We start from the raw sequence: 23,270 nt of genomic DNA, 5'->3' as shown, positions 1-23,270 counted from the left end.
TACATGTCTTCAAGATATCAGAAACACTGCTGGAACAAGTGTACAAATCTTCAAGATATCAGAAACACTGCTGGAACAAGTGTACAAGTCTTCAAGATATCAGAAACACTGCTGGAACAAGTGTACAAGTCTTCAAGATATCAGAAACACTGCTGGAACAAGTGTACAAGTCTTCAAGATATCAGAAACACTGCTGGAACAAGTGTACAAGTCTTCAAGATATCAGAAACACTGCTGGAACAAGTGTACAAGTCTTCAAGATATCAGAAACACTGCTGGAACAAGTGTACAAGTCTTCAAGATATCAGAAACACTGCTGGAACAAGTGTACAAGTCTTCAAGATATCAGAAACACTGCTGGAACAAGTGTACAAGTCTTCAAGATATCAGAAACACTGCTGGAACAAGTGTACAAGTCTTCAAGATATCAGAAACACTGCTGGAACAAGTGTACAAGTCTTCAAGATATCAGAAACACTGCTGGAACAAGTGTACAAGTCTTCAAGATATCAGAAACACTGCTGGAACAAGTGTACAAGTCTTCAAGATATCAGAAACACTGCTGGAACAAGTGTACAAGTCTTCAAGATATCAGAAACACTGCTGGAACAAGTGTACAAGTCTTCAAGATATCAGAAACACTGCTGGAACAAGTGTACAAGTCTTCAAGATATCAGAAACACTGCTGGAACAAGTGTACAAGTCTTCAAGATATCAGAAACACTGCTGGAACAAGTGTACAAGTCTTCAAGATATCAGAAACACTGCTGGAACAAGTGTACAAGTCTTCAAGATGTCAGAAACACTGCTGGAACAAGTGTACAAGTCTTCAAGATATCAGAAACACTGCTGGAACAAGTGTAGAAGTCTTCAAGATATCAGAAACACTGCTGGAACAAGTGTACAAGTCTTCAAGATATCAGAAACACTGCTGGAACAAGTGTACAAGTCTTCAAGATATCAGAAACACTGCTGGAACAAGTGTACAAGTCTTCAAGATATCAGAAACACTGCTGGAACAAGTGTACAAGTCTTCAAGATATCAGAAACACTGCTGGAACAAGTGTACAAGTCTTCAAGATATCAGAAACACTGCTGGAACAAGTGTACAAGTCTTCAAGATATCAGAAACACTGCTGGAACAAGTGTACAAGTCTTCAAGATATCAGAAACACTGCTGGAACAAGTGTACAAGTCTTCAAGATATCAGAAACACTGCTGGAACAAGTGTACAAGTCTTCAAGATATCAGAAACACTGCTGGAACAAGTGTACAAGTCTTCAAGATATCAGAAACACTGCTGGAACAAGTGTACAAGTCTTCAAGATATCAGAAACACTGCTGGAACAAGTGTACAAGTCTTCAAGATATCAGAAACACTGCTGGAACAAGTGTACAAGTCTTCAAGATATCAGAAACACTGCTGGAACAAGTGTAGTAGTCTTCAAGATATCAGAAACACTGCTGGAACAAGTGTACAAGTCTTCAAGATATCAGAAACACTGCTGGAACAAGTGTACAAGTCTTCAAGATATCAGAAACACTGCTGGAACAAGTGTACAAGTCTTCAAGATATCAGAAACACTGCTGGAACAAGTGTACAAGTCTTCAAGATATCAGAAACACTGCTGGAACAAGTGTACAAGTCTTCAAGATATCAGAAACACTGCTGGAACAAGTGTACAAGTCTTCAAGATATCAGAAACACTGCTGGAACAAGTGTACAAGTCTTCAAGATATCAGAAACACTGCTGGAACAAGTGTACAAGTCTTCAAGATATCAGAAACACTGCTGGAACAAGTGTACAAGTCTTCAAGATATCAGAAACACTGCTGGAACAAGTGTACAAGTCTTCAAGATATCAGAAACACTGCTGGAACAAGTGTACAAGTCTTCAAGATATCAGAAACACTGCTGGAACAAGTGTACAAGTCTTCAAGATATCAGAAACACTGCTGGAACAAGTGTACAAGTCTTCAAGATATCAGAAACACTGCTGGAACAAGTGTACAAGTCTTCAAGATATCAGAAACACTGCTGGAACAAGTGTACAAGTCTTCAAGATGTCAGAAACACTGCTGGAACAAGTGTACAAGTCTTCAAGATATCAGAAACACTGCTGGAACAAGTGTACAAGTCTTCAAGATATCAGAAACACTGCTGGAACAAGTGTACAAGTCTTCAAGATATCAGAAACACTGCTGGAACAAGTGTACAAGTCTTCAAGATATCAGAAACACTGCTGGAACAAGTGTACAAGTCTTCAAGATATCAGAAACACTGCTGGAACAAGTGTACAAGTCTTCAAGATATCAGAAACACTGCTGGAACAAGTGTACAAGTCTTCAAGATATCAGAAACACTGCTGGAACAAGTGTACAAGTCTTCAAGATATCAGAAACACTGCTGGAACAAGTGTACAAGTCTTCAAGATATCAGAAACACTGCTGGAACAAGTGTACAAGTCTTCAAGATATCAGAAACACTGCTGGAACAAGTGTACAAGTCTTCAAGATATCAGAAACACTGCTGGAACAAGTGTACAAGTCTTCAAGATGTCAGAAACACTGCTGGAACAAGTGTACAAGTCTTCAAGATATCAGAAACACTGCTGGAACAAGTGTACAAGTCTTCAAGATATCAGAAACACTGCTGGAACAAGTGTACAAGTCTTCAAGATATCAGAAACACTGCTGGAACAAGTGTACAAGTCTTCAAGATATCAGAAACACTGCTGGAACAAGTGTACAAGTCTTCAAGATATCAGAAACACTGCTGGAACAAGTGTACAAGTCTTCAAGATATCAGAAACACTGCTGGAACAAGTGTAGTAGTCTTCAAGATATCAGAAACACTGCTGGAACAAGTGTACAAGTCTTCAAGATATCAGAAACACTGCTGCAACAAGTGTAGAAGTCTTCAAGATATCAGAAACAATGCTGGAACAAGTGTACAAGTCTTCAAGATATCAGAAACACTGCTGGAACAAGTGTACAAGTCTTCAAGATATCAGAAACACTGCTGGAACAAGTGTACAAGTCTTCAAGATATCAGAAACACTGCTGGAACAAGTGTAGTAGTCTTCAAGATATCAGAAACACTGCTGGAACAAGTGTAGAAGTCTTCAAGATATCAGAAACACTGCTGGAACAAGTGTACATGTCTTCAAGATATCAGAAACACTGCTGGAACAAGTGTAGTAGTCTTCAAGATATCAGAAACACTGCTGGAACAAGTGTACAAGACTTCAAGATATCAGAAACACTGCTGGAACAAGTGTACATGTCTTCAAGATATCAGAAACACTGCTGGAACAAGTGTACATGTCTTCAAGATATCAGAAACACTGCTGGAACAAGTGTAGAAGTCTTCAAGATATCAGAAACACTGCTGGAACAAGTGTAGTAGTCTTCAAGATATCAGAAACACTGCTGGAACAAGTGTACAAGTCTTCAAGATATCAGAAACACTGCTGGAACAAGTGTAGTAGTCTTCAAGATATCAGAAACACTGCTGGAACAAGTGTAGAAGTCTTCAAGATATCAGAAACACTGCTGGAACAAGTGTACAAGTCTTCAAGATATCAGAAACACTGCTGGAACAAGTGTAGTAGTCTTCAAGATATCAGAAACACTGCTGGAACAAGTGTAGAAGTCTTCAAGATATCAGAAACACTGCTGGAACAAGTGTAGAAGTCTTCAAGATATCAGAAACACTGCTGGAACAAGTGTAGAAGTCTTCAGGATATCAGAAACACTGCTGGAACAAGTGTACAAGTCTTCAAGATATCAGAAACACTGCTGGAACAAGTGTACAAGTCTTCAAGATATCAGAAACACTGCTGGAACAAGTGTACAAGTCTTCAAGATATCAGAAACACTGCTGGAACAAGTGTACAAGTCTTCAAGATATCAGAAACACTGCTGGAACAAGTGTACAAGTCTTCAAGATATCAGAAACACTGCTGGAACAAGTGTACAAGTCTTCAAGATACCAGAAACACTGCTGGAACAAGTGTACAAGTCTTCAAGATATCAGAAACACTGCTGGAACAAGTGTACAAGTTTGTAGATGAATGGTTCGGAGAACCGACATGTTGATAAATTAGACACATGTGCAACTCTTGGGAATCTTTATTGAGGAAACGTTTCGCCACACAGTGGCTTCATCAGTCCATACATAGGAGAAACTTGAAGAACAGGAGGAGAATGAGGTAATCAGTCCCTCAACCTTGAGTCGATGTGTTCAGTCCATCAATCTTGAGTAGAATACGGCAGATGAGCGGAGAAGCAGCTTATAAACCGTATGGCAGGAGAGGTGTAGCAGTCATAGGTAGTGTCACATTTGTCCAATGTGGAAGTAGGTTGTGCCCAAGAATTAGGCAAGCGAAGAATTCCTAAGTATTAAGATCCCAAGAAGTTGCAGTGTCTGACAGGTTTGTAGATGAATGGTTCGGAGAACCGACATGTTGATAAATTAGACACATGTGCAACTCTTGGGATCTTAATACTTAGGAATTCTTCGCTTGCCTAATTCTTGGGCACAACCTACTTCCACATTGGACAAATGTGACACTACCTATGACTGCTACACCTCTCCTGCCATACGGTTTATAAGCTGCTTCTCCGCTCATCTGCCGTATTCTACTCAAGATTGATGGACTGAACACATCGACTCAAGGTTGAGGGACTGATTACCTCATTCTCCTCCTGTTCTTCAAGTTTCTCCTATGTATGGACTGATGAAGCCACTGTGTGGCGAAACGTTTCCTCAATAAAGATTCCCAAGAGTTGCACATGTGTCTAATTTATCAACATGTCGGTTCTCCGAACCATTCATCTACAAACCTGTCAGACACTGCAACTTCTTGGGATCTTAATACTTAGGAATTCTTCGCTTGCCTAATTCTTGGGCACAACCTACTTCCACATTGGACAAATGTGACACTACCTATGACTGCTACACCTCTCCTGCCATACGGTTTATAAGCTGCTTCTCCGCTCATCTGCCGCATTCTACTCAAGATTGATGGACTGAACACATCGACTCAAGGTTGAGGGACTGATTACCTCATTCTCCTCCTGTTCTTCAAGTTTCTCCTATGTATGGACTGATGAAGCCACTGTGTGGCGAAACGTTTCCTCAATAAAGATTCCCAAGAGTTGCACATGTGTCTAATTTATCAAGTGTACAAGTCTTCAAGATATCAGAAACACTGCTGGAACAAGTGTACATATCTTCAAGATATCAGAAACACTGCTGGAACAAGTGTAGAAGTCTTCAAGATATCAGAAACACTGCTGGAACAAGTGTACAAGTCTTCAAGATATCAGAAACACTGCTGGAACAAGTGTAGTAGTCTTCAAGATATCAGAAACACTGCTGGAACAAGTGTACAAGTCTTCAAGATATCAGAAACACTGCTGGAACAAGTGTACATATCTTCAAGATATCAGAAACACTGCTGGAACAAGTGTAGAAGTCTTCAAGATATCAGAAACACTGCTGGAACAAGTGTAGAAGTCTTCAAGATATCAGAAACACTGCTGGAACAAGTGTACATATCTTCAAGATATCAGAAACACTGCTGGAACAAGTGTAGAAGTCTTCAAGATATCAGAAACACTGCTGGAACAAGTGTACAAGTCTTCAAGATATCAGAAACACTGCTGGAACAAGTGTACATGTCTTCAAGATATCAGAAACACTGCTGGAACAAGTGTACAAGTCTTCAAGATATCAGAAACACTGCTGGAACAAGTGTAGAAGTCTTCAAGATATCAGAAACACTGCTGGAACAAGTGTACAAGTCTTCAAGATATCAGAAACACTGCTGGAACAAGTGTACAAGTCTTCAAGATATCAGAAACACTGCTGGAACAAGTGTACATGTCTTCAAGATATCAGAAACACTGCTGGAACAAGTGTACAAGTCTTCAAGATATCAGAAACACTGCTGGAACAAGTGTACATGTCTTCAAGATATCAGAAACACTGCTGGAACAAGTGTACAAGTCTTCAAGATATCAGAAACACTGCTGGAACAAGTGTACATGTCTTCAAGATATCAGAAACACTGCTGGAACAAGTGTACAAGTCTTCAAGATATCAGAAACACTGCTGGAACAAGTGTAGAAGTCTTCAAGATATCAGAAACACTGCTGGAACAAGTGTAGAAGTCTTCAAGATATCAGAAACACTGCTGGAACAAGTGTACAAGTCTTCAAGATATCAGAAACACTGCTGGAACAAGTGTACAAGTCTTCAAGATATCAGAAACACTGCTGGAACAAGTGTAGAAGTCTTCAAGATATCAGAAACACTGCTGGAACAAGTGTACAAGTCTTCAAGATATCAGAAACACTGCTGGAACAAGTGTACAAGTCTTCAAGATATCAGAAACACTGCTGGAACAAGTGTAGTAGTCTTCAAGATATCAGAAACACTGCTGGAACAAGTGTACATGTCTTCAAGATATCAGAAACACTGCTGGAACAAGTGTAGTAGTCTTCAAGATATCAGAAACACTGCTGGAACAAGTGTACAAGTCTTCAAGATATCAGAAACACTGCTGGAACAAGTGTACAAGTCTTCAAGATATCAGAAACACTGCTGGAACAAGTGTAGAAGTCTTCAAGATATCAGAAACACTGCTGGAACAAGTGTAGAAGTCTTCAAGATATCAATATATTATGGCAGTGCAGGTTTTGGATGAGGCCCTGGAGTACTTTCCAGGTATATATCATCATGCATCTCTCTTTCCTCTGTTTCACTGTGTACATATTTAAGAGTCTAAGGGGTTCCCATTAATTTTAATGATCTCTGTATTTGTTCCAGCGCTGATAATTTTCCTGCCCTCAACACTGAGCAATATTCCAAATGAGGAGCACTACCGATTTGCAGTGTCACTACTGACATTATTTCCCTTATTTTGAAGGTTCGCATTACCCACCCCGTCATCCTCCTGGCTGTCGTGATCTTTGTCTTGTTATGGTCTTTGAAAAAACGGTCAGCTGATTATAATTATTCCCAACTCTTTTACGTGTTCCTTACGTTCTATCTGGTGACCCAGATAGTCACTGTTCCTGTACTGTTCTTGTACTGTTCTTGTACTGTTCCTGTACTGTTCTTGTACTGTTCCTGTACTGTTCTTGTACTGTTCCTGTACTGTTCTTGTACTGTTCCTGTACTGTTCCTGTACTGTTCCTGTACTGTTCTTGTACTGTTCTTGTGCTGTTCTTGTACTGTTCCTGCACTGTTCTTGTACTGTTTCTGTACTGTTCTTGTACTGTTCTTGTCCTGTTCTTGTACTGCTCTTGTACTGTTCCTGTACTGTTCTTGTACTGTTCTTGTACTGTTCTTGTACTGTTCCTGTACTGTTCTTGTACTGTTCTTGTACTGTTCCTGTACTGTTCTTGTACTGTTCCTGTACTGTTCTTGTACTGTTCTTGTACTGCTCCTGTACTGTTCTTGTACTGTTCTTGTACTGTTCTTGTAATGTTCTTGTACTGTTCCTGTACTGTTCCTGTACTGTTCCTGTACTGTTCCTGTACTGTTCTTGTACTCTTCTTGTACTGTTCTTGTACTGTTCCTGTACTGTTCCTGTTCCTGTACTGTTCCTGTACTGTTCTTGTACTGTTCTTGTACTGTTCTTGTACTGTTCTTGTACTGTTCCTGTACTGTTCCTGTACTGTTCTTGTACTGTTCCTGTACTGTTCTTGTACTGTTCCTGTACTGTTCCTGTACTGTTCCTGTACTGTTCTTGTACTGTTCTTGTACTGTTCTTGTACTGCTCTTGTACTGTTCCTGTACTGTTCTTGTACTGTTCTTGTACTGTTCTTGTACTGTTTCTGTACTGTTCTTGTACTGTTCCTGTACTGTTCTTGTACTGTTCCTGTACTGTTCTTGTACTGTTCCTGTACTGTTCTTGTACTGTTCCTGTACTGTTCTTGTACTGTTCTTGTACTGTTCTTGTACTGTTCCTGTACTGTTCTTGTACTGTTCTTGTACTGTTCTTGTACTGTTCCTGTACTGCTCTTGTACTGTTCCTGTACTGTTCTTGTACTGTTCTTGTACTGTTCTTGTACTGTTTCTGTACTGTTCTTGTACTGTTCCTGTACTGTTCTTGTACTGTTCTTGTACTGTTCCTGTACTGTTCCTGTACTGTTCTTGTACTGTTCCTGTACTGTTCTTGTACTGTTCTTGTACTGTTCCTGCACTGTTCGTGTGCTGTTCTTGTACTGTTCTTGTACTGTTCTTGTACTGTTCCTGTACTGTTCTTGTACTGTTCCTGTACTGTTCTTGTACTGTTCCTGTACTGTTCTTGTACTGTTCTTGTACTGTTCGTGTGCTGTTCTTGTACTGTTCTTGTACTGTTCTTGTACTGTTCTTGTACTGTTCGTGTGCTGTTCTTGTACTGTTCTTGTACTGTTCTTGTACTGTTCCTGTACTGTTCTTGTACTGTTCCTGTACTGTTCTTGTACTGTTCTTGTACTGTTCCTGTACTGTTCCTGTACTGTTCCTGTACTGTTCTTGTACTGTTCTTGTACTGTTCCTGTACTGTTCTTGTACTGTTCTTGTACTGTTCCTGTACTGTTCTTGTACTGTTCCTGTACTGTTCTTGTACTGTTCTTGTACTGTTCCTGTACTGTTCTTGTACTGTTCTTGTACTGTTCCTGTACTGTTCTTGTACTGTTCCTGTACTGTTCTTGTACTGTTCCTGTACTGTTCTTGTACTGTTCTTGTACTGTTCTTGTACTGTTCCTGTACTGTTCTTGTACTGTTCCTGTACTGTTCTTGTACTGTTCTTGTACTGTTCCTGTACTGTTCTTGTACTGTTCTTGTACTGTTCTTGTACTGTTCCTGTACTGTTCTTGTACTGTTCCTGTACTGTTCTTGTACTGTTCCTGTACTGTTCTTGTACTGTTCTTGTACTGTTCCTGTACTGTTCTTGTACTGTTCTTGTACTGTTCCTGTACTGTTCTTGTACTGTTCCTGTACTGTTCTTGTACTGTTCCTGTACTGTTCTTGTACTGTTCTTGTACTGTTCTTGTACTGTTCCTGTACTGTTCTTGTACTGTTCCTGTACTGTTCTTGTACTGTTCCTGTACTGTTCTTGTACTGTTCTTGTACTGTTCTTGTACTGTTCCTGTACTGTTCCTGTACTGTTCTTGTACTGTTCTTGTACTGTTCGTGTGCTGTTCTTGTACTGTTCTTGTACTGTTCTTGTACTGTTCGTGTGCTGTTCTTGTACTGTTCTTGTACTGTTCTTGTACTGTTCTTGTACTGTTCCTGTACTGTTCCTGTACTGTTCTTGTACTGTTCCTGTACTGTTCTTGTACTGTTCCTGTACTGTTCTTGTACTGTTCCTGTACTGTTCTTGTACTGTTCTTGTACTGTTCTTGTACTGTTCGTGTGCTGTTCTTGTACTGTTCTTGTACTGTTCTTGTACTGTTCTTGTACTGTTCCTGTACTGTTCCTGTACTGTTCTTGTACTGTTCCTGTACTGTTCTTGTACTGTTCCTGTACTGTTCTTGTACTGTTCCTGTACTGTTCTTGTACTGTTCTTGTACTGTTCTTGTACTGTTCGTGTGCTGTTCTTGTACTGTTCTTGTACTGTTCTTGTACTGTTCCTGTACTGTTCCTGTACTGTTCTTGTACTGTTCGTGTGCTGTTCTTGTACTGTTCTTGTACTGTTCTTGTACTGTTCCTGTACTGTTCTTGTACTGTTCGTGTGCTGTTCTTGTACTGTTCTTGTACTGTTCTTGTACTGTTCTTGTACTGTTCCTGTACTGTTCCTGTACTGTTCTTGTACTGTTCGTGTGCTGTTCTTGTACTGTTCTTGTACTGTTCTTGTACTGTTCTTGTACTGTTCCTGTACTGTTCCTGTACTGTTCTTGTACTGTTCCTGCACTGTTCCTGTACTGTTCTTGTACTGTTCTTGTACTGTTCTTGTACTGTTCTTGTACTGTTCCTGTACTGTTCTTGTACTGTTCTTGTACTGTTCTTGTACTGTTCCTGTACTGTTCCTGTACTGTTCGTGTGCTGTTCTTGTACTGTTCTTGTACTGTTCTTGTACTGTTCCTGTACTGTTCTTGTACTGTTCCTGTACTGTTCTTGTACTGTTCTTGTACTGTTCCTGTACTGTTCTTGTACTGTTCTTGTACTGTTCTTGTACTGTTCTTGTACTGTTCTTGTACTGTTCTTGTACTGTTCTTGTACTGTTCCTGTACTGTTCTTGTACTGTTCTTGTACTGTTCTTGTACTGTTCTTGTACTGTTCTTGTACTGTTCTTGTACTGTTCCTGTACCGTTCTTGTACAGTTAGTGTTCACAGTTTAATGCACGCACCACAGCCCACCTAATCAGGAAGTCTTGTTAAGCATAATTCTGGAAGGGAGGGTGCTGCAGAGTCGTGGTTCCCTGAGACTTATTAAGTCCTCCATGTGTACTTAGGGGAGAAATTAATGCCGGAAGAGGAGTAGTGTAGATATGATGTTCATTGTGAGTACGTACAGACACACACACACACACACACACACACACACACACACACACACACACACACACACACACACACACACACACAGATCAAGCCATGGAGTACGTCTCCCACTCAGTAATCTGTGTGCGTGTGAGTAATCTCTGACATGTACACATGACATGTGCACATGACATGTGTACATGACATGTGCACCACTTCTAGGACACTGACATACTGCCTCTCAGATTATTATTATTATTATTATTATTATTATTATTATTATTATTTTAAGAAATTCAGCTTTGTGTGTCATGTTATAGTTGTGTCATGTCATGACTGTCATGTCACAGTTGTGTCATGTCATAGTTGTGTCATGTCATGACTGTCATGTCACAGTTGTGTCATGTCATAGTTGTGTCATGTCATGACTGTCATGTCACAGTTGTGTCATGTCATAGTTGTGTCATGTCATAGTTGTGTCATGTCATGGCTGTGTCATGTCATGACTGTCATGTCGTAGTTATGTCATGGCTGTCATGTCATGCCTGTGTCAATGTCTTTCCTGTGTCATGTCATGACTGTCATGTCGTAGTTATGTCATGGCTGTCATGTCATGCCTGTGTCAATGTCTTTCCTGTGTCATGTCATGACTGTCATGTTTTGCATGTGTCATGTCTTGCCTGTGTCATTTCTCGCCTGTGTCAGGTGTCGCCTGTGTCATGTCTCGCCTGTGACATGCCTTGCCTGTGTCATGTCTTGTGTGTGTCATGTCTTGCCTGTGTCATGTCTCGCCTGTGCCATGTCTCGCCTGTGTCATGTCTGTGTCATGTCTCGCCTGTGTCATGTCTGTGTCATGTCTCGACTGTGCCATGTCTGTGTCATGTCTCGCCTGTGTTAAGTCTGTCATGTCTCGTCTGTGTCATGTCTGTGGCATGTCTCGTCTGTGTCATGTCTGTGGCATGTCTCGTCTGTGTCATGTCTCGCCTGTATCAAGTCTGTGTCATGTCTCGCCTGTGTCATGTCTCGCCTATGTCATGTCTGTGTCATGTCTCGTCTGTGTCACGCCTGTGTCATGTCTGTGCCATGTCTCGCCTGTGTCACGTCTGTGTTATGTCTCGCCTGTGTCATGTCTCGCCTGTGTCACGTCTGTGTCATGTCTGTGTCATGTCTCGCCTGTGTCACGTCTGTGTTATGTCTGTGTCATGTCTCGCCTGTGTCACGTCTGTGTTATGTCTCGCCTGTGTCATGTCTCGCCTGTGTCACGTCTGTGTCATGTCTGTGTCACGTCTGTGTCATGTCTGTGTCATGTCTCGCCTGTGTCACGTCTGTTATGTCTCGCCTGTGTCATGTCTCGCCTGTGTCACGTCTGTGTCATGTCTGTGTCATGTCTCGCCTGTGTCACGTCTGTGTTATGTCTCGCCTGTGTCATGTCTCGCCTGTGTCACGTCTGTGTCATGTCTGTGTCATGTCTCGCCTGTGTCACGTCTGTGTTATGTCTCGCCTGTGTCATGTCTCGCCTGTGTCACGTCTGTGTCATGTCTGTGTCATGTCTCGCCTGTGTCACGTCTGTGTTATGTCTGGCCTGTGTCATGTCTCGCCTGTGTCACGTCTGTGTTATGTCTCGCCTGTGTCACGTCTGTGTCATGTCTGTGTCATGTCTCGCCTGTGTCACGTCTGTGTCATGTCTGTGTCATGTCTCGCCTGTGTCACGTCTGTGTTATGTCTGGCCTGTGTCATGTCTCGCCTGTGTCACGTCTGTGTTATGTCTCGCCTGTGTCACGTCTGTGTCATGTCTGTGTCATGTCTCGCCTGTGTCACGTCTGTGTTATGTCTCGCCTGTGTCATGTGTCACCTGTGTCACGTCTGTGTCATGTCTCGCCTGTGTCACGTCTGTGTTATGTCTCGCCTGTGTCACGTCTGTGTCATGTCTCGCCTGTGTCATGTCTGTCATGTTACATCTGCTAAACATGATATTAAAAACAGAGTGGGAACTCCATTAGGAAATCCCCGTGAGTGACGCCCACCAGTCTGCAACATTCTGCAACACTGCCACAACACTCTGCAACACTGCCACAACACTGCAACACTGCCACAACACTCTGCAACACTGCAACAGTACCACAACAGTCTGCAACACTGCCACAACACTCTGCAACAGTACCACAACAGTCTGCAACACTACCACAACACTGCAACACTGCCACACCAGTCTGCAACACTGCCACAACACTCTGCAACACTGCAACAGTACCACAACACTCTGCAACACTGCCACAACACTGCAACACTGCCACAACACTCTGCAACACTGCCACAACACTGCAACACTGCCACAACACTCTGCAACACTGCCACAACACTCTGCAACACTGCCACAACACTGCAACACAACCACAACACTCTGCAACACAACCACAACACTCTGCAACACAACCACAACACTCTGCAACACAACCACAACACTCTGCAACACAACCACAACACTCTGCAACACAACCACAACACTCTGCAACACAACCACAACACTCTGCAACACAACCACAACACTGCAACACAACCATAACACTGCAACACTGCCACACCAGTCTGCAACACTGCCACAACACTCTGCAACACTGCAACAGTACCACAACAGTCTGCAACACTACCACAACACTGCAACACTGCCACACCAGTCTGCAACACTGCCACAACACTGCACCAGTACCACAACAGTCTGCAACACTACCACAACACTGCAACACTGCCACACCAGTCTGCAACACTGCCACAACACTGCAACAGTACCACAACAGTCTGCAACACTACCACAACACTGCAACACTGCCACACCAGTCTGCAACACTGCCACAACACTGCAACAGTACCACAACAGTCTGCAACACTATCACAACACTGCAACACTGCCACACCAGTCTGCAACACTGCCACAACACTGCAACAGTACCACAACAGTCTGCAACACTACCACAACACTGCAACACTGCCACACCAGTCTGCAACACTGTCACAACACTCTGCAACACTAACATTCCACAACACTGCCACACCAGTCTGCAACACTGTCACAACACTCTGCAACACTAACATTCCACAACACTGCCACACCAGCCTGCAACACTACCACAACACTCTGCAACACTAACATTCCACAACACTGCCACACCAGCCTGCAACACTGTCACAACACTCTGCAACACTAACATTCCACAACACTGCCACACCAGCCTGCAACACTACCACAACACTCTGCAACACTAACATTCCACAACACTGCCACACCAGCCTGCAACACTACCACAACACTCTGCAACACTAACATTCCACAACACTGCCACACCAGCCTGCAACACTACCACAACACTCTGCAACACTAACATTCCACAACACTGCCACACCAGTCTGCAACACTACCACAACACTCTGCAACACTAACATTCCACAACACTGCCACACCAGTCTGCAACACTACCACAACACTCTGCAACACTAACATTCCACAACACTGCCACACCAGCCTGCAACACTACCACAACACTCTGCAACACTAACATTCCACAACACTGCCACACCAGTCTGCAACACTACCACAACACTCTGCAACACTAACATTCCACAACACTGCCACACCAGTCTGCAACACTACCACAACACTCTGCAACACTAACATTCCACAACACTGCCACACCAGTCTGCAACACTACCACAACACTCTGCAACACTAACATTCCACAACACTGCCACACCAGTCTGCAACACTACCACAACACTCTGCAACACTGCAACACTGCCACACCAGCCTGCAACACTACCACAACACTCTGCAACACTAACATTCCACAACACTGCCACACCAGTCTGCAACACTACCACAACACTCTGCAACACTAACATTCCACAACACTGCCACACCAGTCTGCAACACTACCACAACACTCTGCAACACTAACATTCCACAACACTGCCACACCAGCCTGCAACACTGTCACAACACTCTGCAACACTAACATTCCACAACACTGCCACACCAGCCTGCAACACTGTGACAACACTCTGCAACACTAACATTCCACAACACTGCCACACCAGCCTGCAACACTGTCACAACACTCTGCAACACTAACATTCCACAACACTGCCACACCAGCCTGCAACACTGTCACAACACTCTGCAACACTAACATTCCACAACACTGCCACACCAGCCTGCAACACTGTCACAACACTCTGCAACACTAACATTCCACAACACTGCCACACCAGTCTGCAACACTGTCACAACACTCTGCAACACTAACATTCCACAACACTGCCACACCAGCCTGCAACACTGTCACAACACTCTGCAACACTAACATTCCACAACACTGCCACACCAGCCTGCAACACTGTCACAACACTCTGCAACACTAACATTCCACAACACTGCCACACCAGTCTGCAACACTGTCACAACACTCTGCAACACTAACATTCCACAACACTGCCACACCAGTCTGCAACACTACCACAACACTCTGCAACACTAACATTCCACAACACTGCCACACCAGCCTGCAACACTACCACAACACTCTGCAACACTAACATTCCACAACACTGCCACACCAGTCTGCAACACTAACATTCCACAACACTGCCACACCAGCCTGCAACACTACCACAACACTCTGCAACACTAACATTCCACAACACTGCCACACCAGTCTGCAACACTAACATTCCACAACACTACCACAACACTCTGCAACACTAACATTCCACAACACTACCACAACACTCTGCAACACTAACATTCCACAACACTGCCACACCAGCCTGCAACACTGTCACAACACTCTGCAACACTAACATTCCACAACACTGCCACACCAGCCTGCAACACTGTCACAACACTCTGCAACACTAACATTCCACAACACTGCCACACCAGCCTGCAACACTGTCACAACACTCTGCAACACTAACATTCCACAACACTGCCACACCAGTCTGCAACACTACCACAACACTCTGCAACACTAACATTCCACAACACTGCCACACCAGCCTGCAACACTACCACAACACTCTGCAACACTAACATTCCACAACACTGCCACACCAGCCTGCAACACTGTCACAACACTCTGCAACACTAACATTCCACAACACTGCCACACCAGCCTGCAACACTGTCACAACACTCTGCAACACTGCAACACTGCCACACCAGTCTGCAACACTGTCACAACACTCTGCAACACTAACATTCCACAACACTGTCACACCAGTCTGCAACACTGTCACAATACGTGGCATGAGATATATATATACACAGAGATGTATATCAGTGTATATACACAGAGATGTATATCAGTGTATATACACAGAGATGTGTATATCTCAGTGTATATACACAGAATTTAATTCCCTTTCTTACACATTAAAGTATTTTAAACTGTTGTTCCAGAGGTTTATGCAGGCTTAATGACCCTGCTGCAGTAGATAGGCTTTAAACCCAACTACTCAAGCAACGAGGTCATGTTGCAATGTTGACCTGCATGATGCAGCAACATCTGGGTTCACATTTATCCTTTAAAACAACTTTACACTCCAGCCACAACTGACACAAGTCATATTATCAACCTGTATCCCCGCAGATTGTTGCAATTGCAAGATATATTTGTGTTGCATGATGTATTCTGGGGTTTTCCTTGCAACAGGGTGGTCGCTGAAGGAAGGAGGGCGTAGATGCGAGGGTATATAAGTGTGGCCATGGCTCTGGTATGTCAGTTTAGTGCTGTTGCTGCTGCGACAATGGTGGTGCTGGTCTTAGCTGCTGCAATTGCAACCCTCACCTCTATCATCACTGCTGATCAACCCTTTTCTGCTGGTAAGTCACTGTTACACTGCTGGTAAGTCACTGTTACACTGCTGGTAAGTCACTGTTACACTGCTGGTAAGTCGCTGTTACACTGCTGGTAAGTCGCTGTTACACTGCTGGTAAGTCACTGTTACACTGCTGGTAAGTCGCTGTTACACTGCTGGTCACTGTTACACTGCTGGTAAGTCGCTGTTACACTGCTGGTAAGTCGCTGTTACACTGCTGGTCACTGTTACACTGCTGGTAAGTCACTGTTATACTGCTGGTAAGTCACTGTTACACTGCTGCTAAGTCGCTGTTACACTGCTGGTCACTGTTACACTGCTGGTAAGTCACTGTTATACTGCTGGTAAGTCACTGTTACACTGCTGGTAAGTCGCTGTTACACTGCTGGTCACTGTTACACTGCTGGTAAGTCACTGTTATACTGCTGGTAAGTCACTGTTACACTGCTGGTAAGTCACTGTTACACTGCTGGTAAGTCGCTGTTACACTGCTGGTAAGTCGCTGTTACACTGCTGGTAAGTCGCTGTTACACTGCTGGTAAGTCACTGTTACACTGCTGGTAAGTCGCTGTTACACTGCTGGTCACTGTTACACTGCTGGTAAGTCACTGTTATACTGCTGGTAAGTCACTGTTACACTGCTGGTAAGTCACTATTACACTGCTGGTCACTGTTACACTACTGGTAAGTCGCTGTTACACTGCTGGTAAGTCGCTGTTACACTGCTGGTAAGTCGCTGTTACACTGCTGGTAAGTCGCTGTTACACTGCTGGTCACTGTTACACTGCTGGTAAGTCGCTGTTACACTGCTGGTAAGTCGCTGTTACACTGCTGGTCACTGTTACACTGCTGGTAAGTCGCTGTTACACTGCTGGTAAGTCGCTGTTACACTGCTGGTAAGTCGCTGTTACACTGCTGGTAAGTCGCTGTTACACTGCTGGTAAGTCGCTGTTACACTGCTGGTAAGTCGCTGTAAGTCGCTGTAAGTCACTGTTATACTGCTGGTAACTGTTACACTGCTGGTAAGTCTCTGTTACACTGCTGGTAAGTCGCTGTTACACTGCTGGTAAGTCGCTGTTACACTGCTGGTAAGTCGCTGTTACACTGCTGGTAAGTCGCTGTTACACTGCTGGTAAGTCGCTGTTACACTGCTGGTAAGTCGCTGTTACACTGCTGGTAAGTCGCTGTTACACTGCTGGTAAGTCGCTGTTACACTGCTGGTAAGTCGCTGTTACACTGCAGGTAAGTCGCTGTTACACTGCTGGTAAGTCGCTGTTACACTGCTGGTAAGTCGCTGTTACACTGCTGGTAAGTCGCTGTTACACTGCTGGTAAGTCACTGTTACACTGCTGGTAAGTTGCTGTTACACTGCTGGTAAGTCGCTGTTACACTGCTGGTAAGTCGCTGTTACACTGCTGGTAAGTCGCTGTTACACTGCTGGTAAGTTGCTGTTACACTGCTGGTAAGTCGCTGTTACACTACTGGTAAGTCGCTGTTACACTGCTGGTAAGTCGCTGTTACACTGCTGGTAAGTCGCTGTTACACTGCTGGTAAGTCGCTGTTACACTGCTGGTAAGTCGCTGTTACACTGCTGGTAAGTCACTGTTACACTGCTGGTAAGTCGCTGTTACACTGCTGGTAAGTCGCTGTTACACTGCTGGTAAGTCGCTGTTACACTGCTGGTAAGTCGCTGTTACACTGCTGGTAAGTTACTGTTACACTGCTGGTAAGTCACTGTCACACTGCTGGTAAGTCACTGTTACACTTCTGGTAAGTCACTGTTACACTTCTGGTAAGTCACTGTTACACTGCTTGCAAGTCACTGTTACACTGCTGGCAAGTCACTGTTACACTGCTGGCAAGTCACTGTTACACTGCTGGTAAGTCACTGTTACACTGCTGGTAAGTCAGTGTTATGCTTCAGGTAAGTCACTGTTACACTGCTGGTAAGTCACTGTTACACTGCTGGCAAGTCACTGTTACACTGCTGGTAAGTCACTGTTACACTGCTGGCAAGTCACTGTTAAACTGCTGGCAAGTCACTGTTACACTGCTGGTAAGTCACTGTTACACTGCTGGCAAGTCACTGTTACACTGCTGGTAAGTTACTGTTACACTGCTGGTAAGTTACTGTTACACTGCTGGTAAGTTACTGTTCCACTGCTGGTAAGTTACTGTTACACTGCTGGTAAGTCACTGTTACACTGCTGGTAAGTTACTGTTACACTGCTGGTAAGTCACTGTTACACTGCTGGTAAGTTACTGTTACACTGCTGGTAAGTTACTGTTACACTGCTGGTAAGTCACTGTTACACTGCTGGTAAGTCATGTTACACTGCTGGTAAGTCACTGTTACACTGCTGGTAAGTCACTGTTACACTGCTGGTAAGTCACTGTTACACTGCTGGTAAGTCACTGTTACACTTCAGGTAAGTCACTGTTACACTGCTGGCAAGTCAATGTTATGCTTCAGGTAAGTCACTGTTACACTTCAGGTGAGTCACTGTTACACTGCTGGTAAGTCATGTTACACTTCAGGTAAGTCACTGTTACACTTCAGGTGAGTCACTGTTACACTTCAGGTAAGTCACTGTTACACTTCAGGTAAGTCACTGTTACACTTCAGGTGAGTCACTGTTACACTGCTGTGCAGTGTTTTAAAACAAATTATCACAAAATATCGTGTGTCAAAACAATATTTGCAACATTCAGATGCTGCAGGAGTGCGATGTAACCTAAGAAGTAAATCTAAGTGTAAAGGAACCAAGACTCTTCAGCACCATCCTTTCACTCACAGGAGTATTGCCAAGGGGATTCCAACCTGTCTTTATGATGGAACTGGGTGAGTTCACTTTTATTAAGTTCCTGATCAGCCAGGCTGTGGTGCCCATGATGGTATATTTTCACTTAGTAACAACAGACTGGTTGATAAGGTTACAGGGGACAGTGACCCCTGGTATCAACCAGGTTATAGGGGCAGTGACCCCTGGAATCATCAACCAGGTTATAGGGGACAATGACCCCTGGAATCACCAACCGGGTTATAGGGGGCAGTGACCCCTGGAATCATCAACCAGGTTATAGGGGACAATGACCCCTGGAATCACCAACCGGGTTATAGGGGGCAGTGTCCCCTGGAATCACCAACCAGGTTATAGGGGCAGTGACCCCTGGAATCACCAACCGGGTTATAGGGGGCAGTGACCCCTGGAATCACCAACCAGGTTATAGGGGCAGTGACCCCTGGAATCACCAACCAGGTTATAGGGGCAGTGACCCCTGGGATCATAAACCAGGTTATAGGGGCAGTGACCCCTGGAATCACCAACCAGGTTATAGGGGCAGTGACACCTGGAATCATCAACCAGGTTATAGGGGGCAGTAACCCCTGGAATCATCAACCAGGTTATAGGGGGCAGTAACCCCTGGAATCATCAACCAGGTTATAGGGGGCAGTAACCCCTGGAACCATCAACCAGGTTATAGGGGGCAGTAACCCCTGGAACCATCAACCACGTTATAGGGGGCAGTAACCCCTGGAACCATCAACCAGGTTATAGGGGGCAGTAACCCCTGGAATCATCAACCAGGTTATAGGGGGCAGTAACCCCTGGAATCATCAACCAGGTTATAGGGGGCAGTAACCCCTGGAATCATGAACTAGGAGGCTTGACCAAACACCAAGTTATAGGGGGCAATGACCCCTGGAATTATAATATTTTGACATGATACATGTCATAATACATGCCAGAGAGCCTTAATATTTTCCCAAAAGCTTCAGAAGTGTGTAAATCAGAGATTTCTGAGTGCAGTGGCTTATGTGTCCAGGCCTGGTCACAGACCGGGCCGCGGGGGCGTTGACCCCCGAAACTCTCTCCAGGTAAACTCCAGGTAACACAGTAGAGATCAGTTAGGGAAGACCAATCAGAAAACAGGACAAGTGTTTCCTGACATGGGTCTTAGTTATATGACCCAGAGCTGGAGCTCTTGGTCATCTGACCGAGGCCTTCCGCTGGCTTACTAGCGGGAGAGATGGAATATCAGATGTTGTTAGATATACTGGGTAGACATGGTAGACTCCTCCAGTCAACTGTAGCCTGTAGACTCCTCCAGTCAACTGTAGCCGGTAGACTCCTCCAGTCAACTGTAGCCTGTAGACTCCTCCAGTCAACTGTAGCCTGTAGACTCCTCCAGTCTACTGTAACATGTAGACTCCTGCAGTCTACTGTAACATGTAGACTCCGGCAGTCTACTGTAACATGTAGACTCTTCCAGTCAACTGTAGCCTGTAGACTCCTGCAGTCTACTGTAACATGTAGACTCTTCCAGTCAACTGTAGCCTGTAGACTCCTGCAGTCTACTGTAACATGTAGACTCCTGCAGTCTACTGTAACATGTAGACTCCTGCAGTCTACTGTAACATGTAGACTCCTGCAGTCTACTGTAACATGTAGACTCCTGCAGTCTACTGTAACATGTAGACTCCTGCAGTCTACTGTAACATGTAGACTCCTGCAGTCTACTGTAACATGTAGACTCCTGCAGTCTACTGTAGCCTGTAGACTCCTGCAGTCTACTGTAACATGTAGACTCCTGCAGTCTACTGTAACATGTAGACTCTTCCAGTCAACTGTAGCCTGTAGACTCCTCCAGTCAGCTGTAGCCTGTAGACTCCTCCAGTCAGCTGTAGCCTGTAGACTCCTCCAGTCAGCTGTAGCCTGTAGACTCCTCCAGTCAGCTGTAGCCTGTAGACTCCTCCAGTCAACTGTAGCCTGTAGACTCCTCCAGTCAACTGTAGCCTGTAGACTCCTCCAGTCAGCTGTAGCCTGTAGACTCCTCCAGTCAACTGTAGCCTGTAGACTCCTCCAGTCAGCTGTAGCCTGTAGACTCCTCCAGTCAGCTGTAGCCTGTAGACTCCTCCAGTCAAATGTAGTCTGTAGACTCCTCCAGTCAACTGTAGCCTGTAGACTCCTCCAGTCAACTGTAGCCTGTAGACTCCTCCAGTCAAATGTAGTCTGTAGACTCCTCCAGTCAACTGTAGCCTGTAGACTCCTCCAGTCAACTGTAGCCTGTAGACTCCTCCAGTCAGCTGTAGCCTGTAGACTCCTCCAGTCAACTGTAGCCTGTAGACTCCTCCAGTCAAATGTAGTCTGTAGACTCCTCCAGTCAACTGTAGCCTGTAGACTCCTCCAGTCAACTGTAGCCTGTAGACTCCTCCAGTCAGCTGTAGCCTGTAGACTCCTCCAGTCAACTGTAGCCTGTAGACTCCTCCAGTCAAATGTAGTCTGTAGACTCCTCCAGTCAACTGTAGCCTGTAGACTCCTCCAGTCAACTGTAGCCTGTAGACTCCTCCAGTCAGCTGTAGCCTGTAGACTCCTCCAGTCAGCTGTAGCCTGTAGACTCCTCCAGTCAGCTGTAGCCTGTGGACTCCTCCAGTCAGCTGTAGCCTGTAGACTCCTCCAGTCAACTGTAGCCTGTAGACTCCTCCAGTCAACTGTAGCCTGTAGACTCCTCCAGTCAACTGTAGCCTGTGGACTCCTCCAGTCAGCTGTAGCCTGTAGACTCCTCCAGTCAGCTGTAGCCTGTAGACTCCTGCAGTCTACTGTAACATGTAGACTCCTGCAGTCAACTGTAGCCTGTAGACTCCTCCAGTCAACTGTAGCCTGTGGACTCCTCCAGTCAGCTGTAGCCTGTAGACTCCTCCAGTCAGCTGTAGCCTGTAGACTCCTGCAGTCTACTGTAACATGTAGACTCCTGCAGTCTACTGTAGCCTGTAGACTCCCAGTCAGCTGTAGCCTGTAGACTCCTCCAGTCAACTGTAGCATGTAGACTCCTCCAGTCAGCTGTAGCCTGTAGACTCCTCCAGTCAGCTGTAGCCTGTAGACTCCTGCAGTCTACTGTAACATGTAGACTCCTGCAGTCTATTGTAGCCTGTAGACTCCCAGTCAACTGTAGCCTGTAGACTCCTCCAGTCAACTGTAGCCTGTAGACTCCTCCAGTCAACTGTAGCCTGTAGACTCCTCCGGTCAACTGCAGCCTGTAGACTCCTCCAGTCAACTGTAGCCTGTAGACTCCCAGTCAACTGTAGCCTGTAGACTCCTCCAGTCAACTGTAGCCTGTAGACTCCTCCAGTCAACTGTAGCCTGTAGACTCATCCAGTCAACTGTAGCCTGTATACTCCTCCAGTCAGCTGTAGCCTGTAGACTCCTCCAGTCAGCTGTAGCCTGTAGACTCCTGCAGTCTACTGTAACATGTAGACTCCAGCAGTCTACTGTAGCCTGTAGACTCCCAGTCAACTGTAGCCTGTAGACTCCTCCAGTCAACTGTAGCCTGTAGACTCCTCCAGTCAACTGTAGCCTGTAGACTCTTCCAGTCAACTGTAGCCTGTAGACTCCCAGTCAACTGTAGCCTATAGACTCCTCCAGTTAACTGTAGCCTGTAGACTCCTCCATTCAACTGTAGCCTGTAGACTCCTCCAGTCGACTGTAGCCTGTAGACTCCTCCAGTCAACTGTAGCCTGTAGACTCCTCCAGTCAACTGTAGCCTGTAGACTCCTCCAGTCGACTGTAGCCTGTAGACTCCTCCAGTCAACTGTAGCCTGTAGACTCCTCCAGTCGACTGTAGCCTGTAGACTCCTCCAGTCAACTGTAGCCTGTAGACTCCTCCAGTCAACTGTAGCCTGTAGACTCCTCCAGTCGACTGTAGCCTGTAGACTCCTCCAGTCAACTGTAGCCTGTAGACTCCTCCAGTCAACTGTAGCCTGTAGACTCCTCCAGTCAACTGTAGCCTGTAGACTCCTCCAGTCAACTTTAGCCTGTAGACTCCTCCAGTCAACTGTAGCCTGTAGACTCCTCCAGTCAACTGTAGCCTGTAGACTCCTCCAGTCAACTGTAGCCTGTAGACTCCTCCAGTCAGC

At 44.8% G+C, this 23,270-nt stretch overlaps 1 long non-coding RNA gene across 1 annotated transcript in view; it reads left to right on the top strand.

Moving 5' to 3' along the window:
• Positions 1-16,354, top strand: part of LOC138851100 (uncharacterized) — a 47,009-nt gene extending 30,655 nt beyond the window's left edge. Inside the window, exon 3 of the long non-coding RNA XR_011390975.1 lies at positions 16,189-16,354. This is a non-coding gene — a long non-coding RNA (uncharacterized lncRNA). The remainder of the gene's footprint in view (positions 1-16,188) is intronic.
• Positions 16,355-23,270: the final 6,916 nt, after the last annotated feature.

The sequence above is a fragment of the Cherax quadricarinatus genome, chromosome 100, assembly GCF_038502225.1.
Source record: "Cherax quadricarinatus isolate ZL_2023a chromosome 100, ASM3850222v1, whole genome shotgun sequence".
NCBI classification, from domain to species: Eukaryota; Metazoa; Arthropoda; class Malacostraca; order Decapoda; family Parastacidae; genus Cherax; species Cherax quadricarinatus.
Note: the sequence above shows the minus strand (reverse complement) of the source record. Positions and strands in the feature narration are given on the sequence as shown.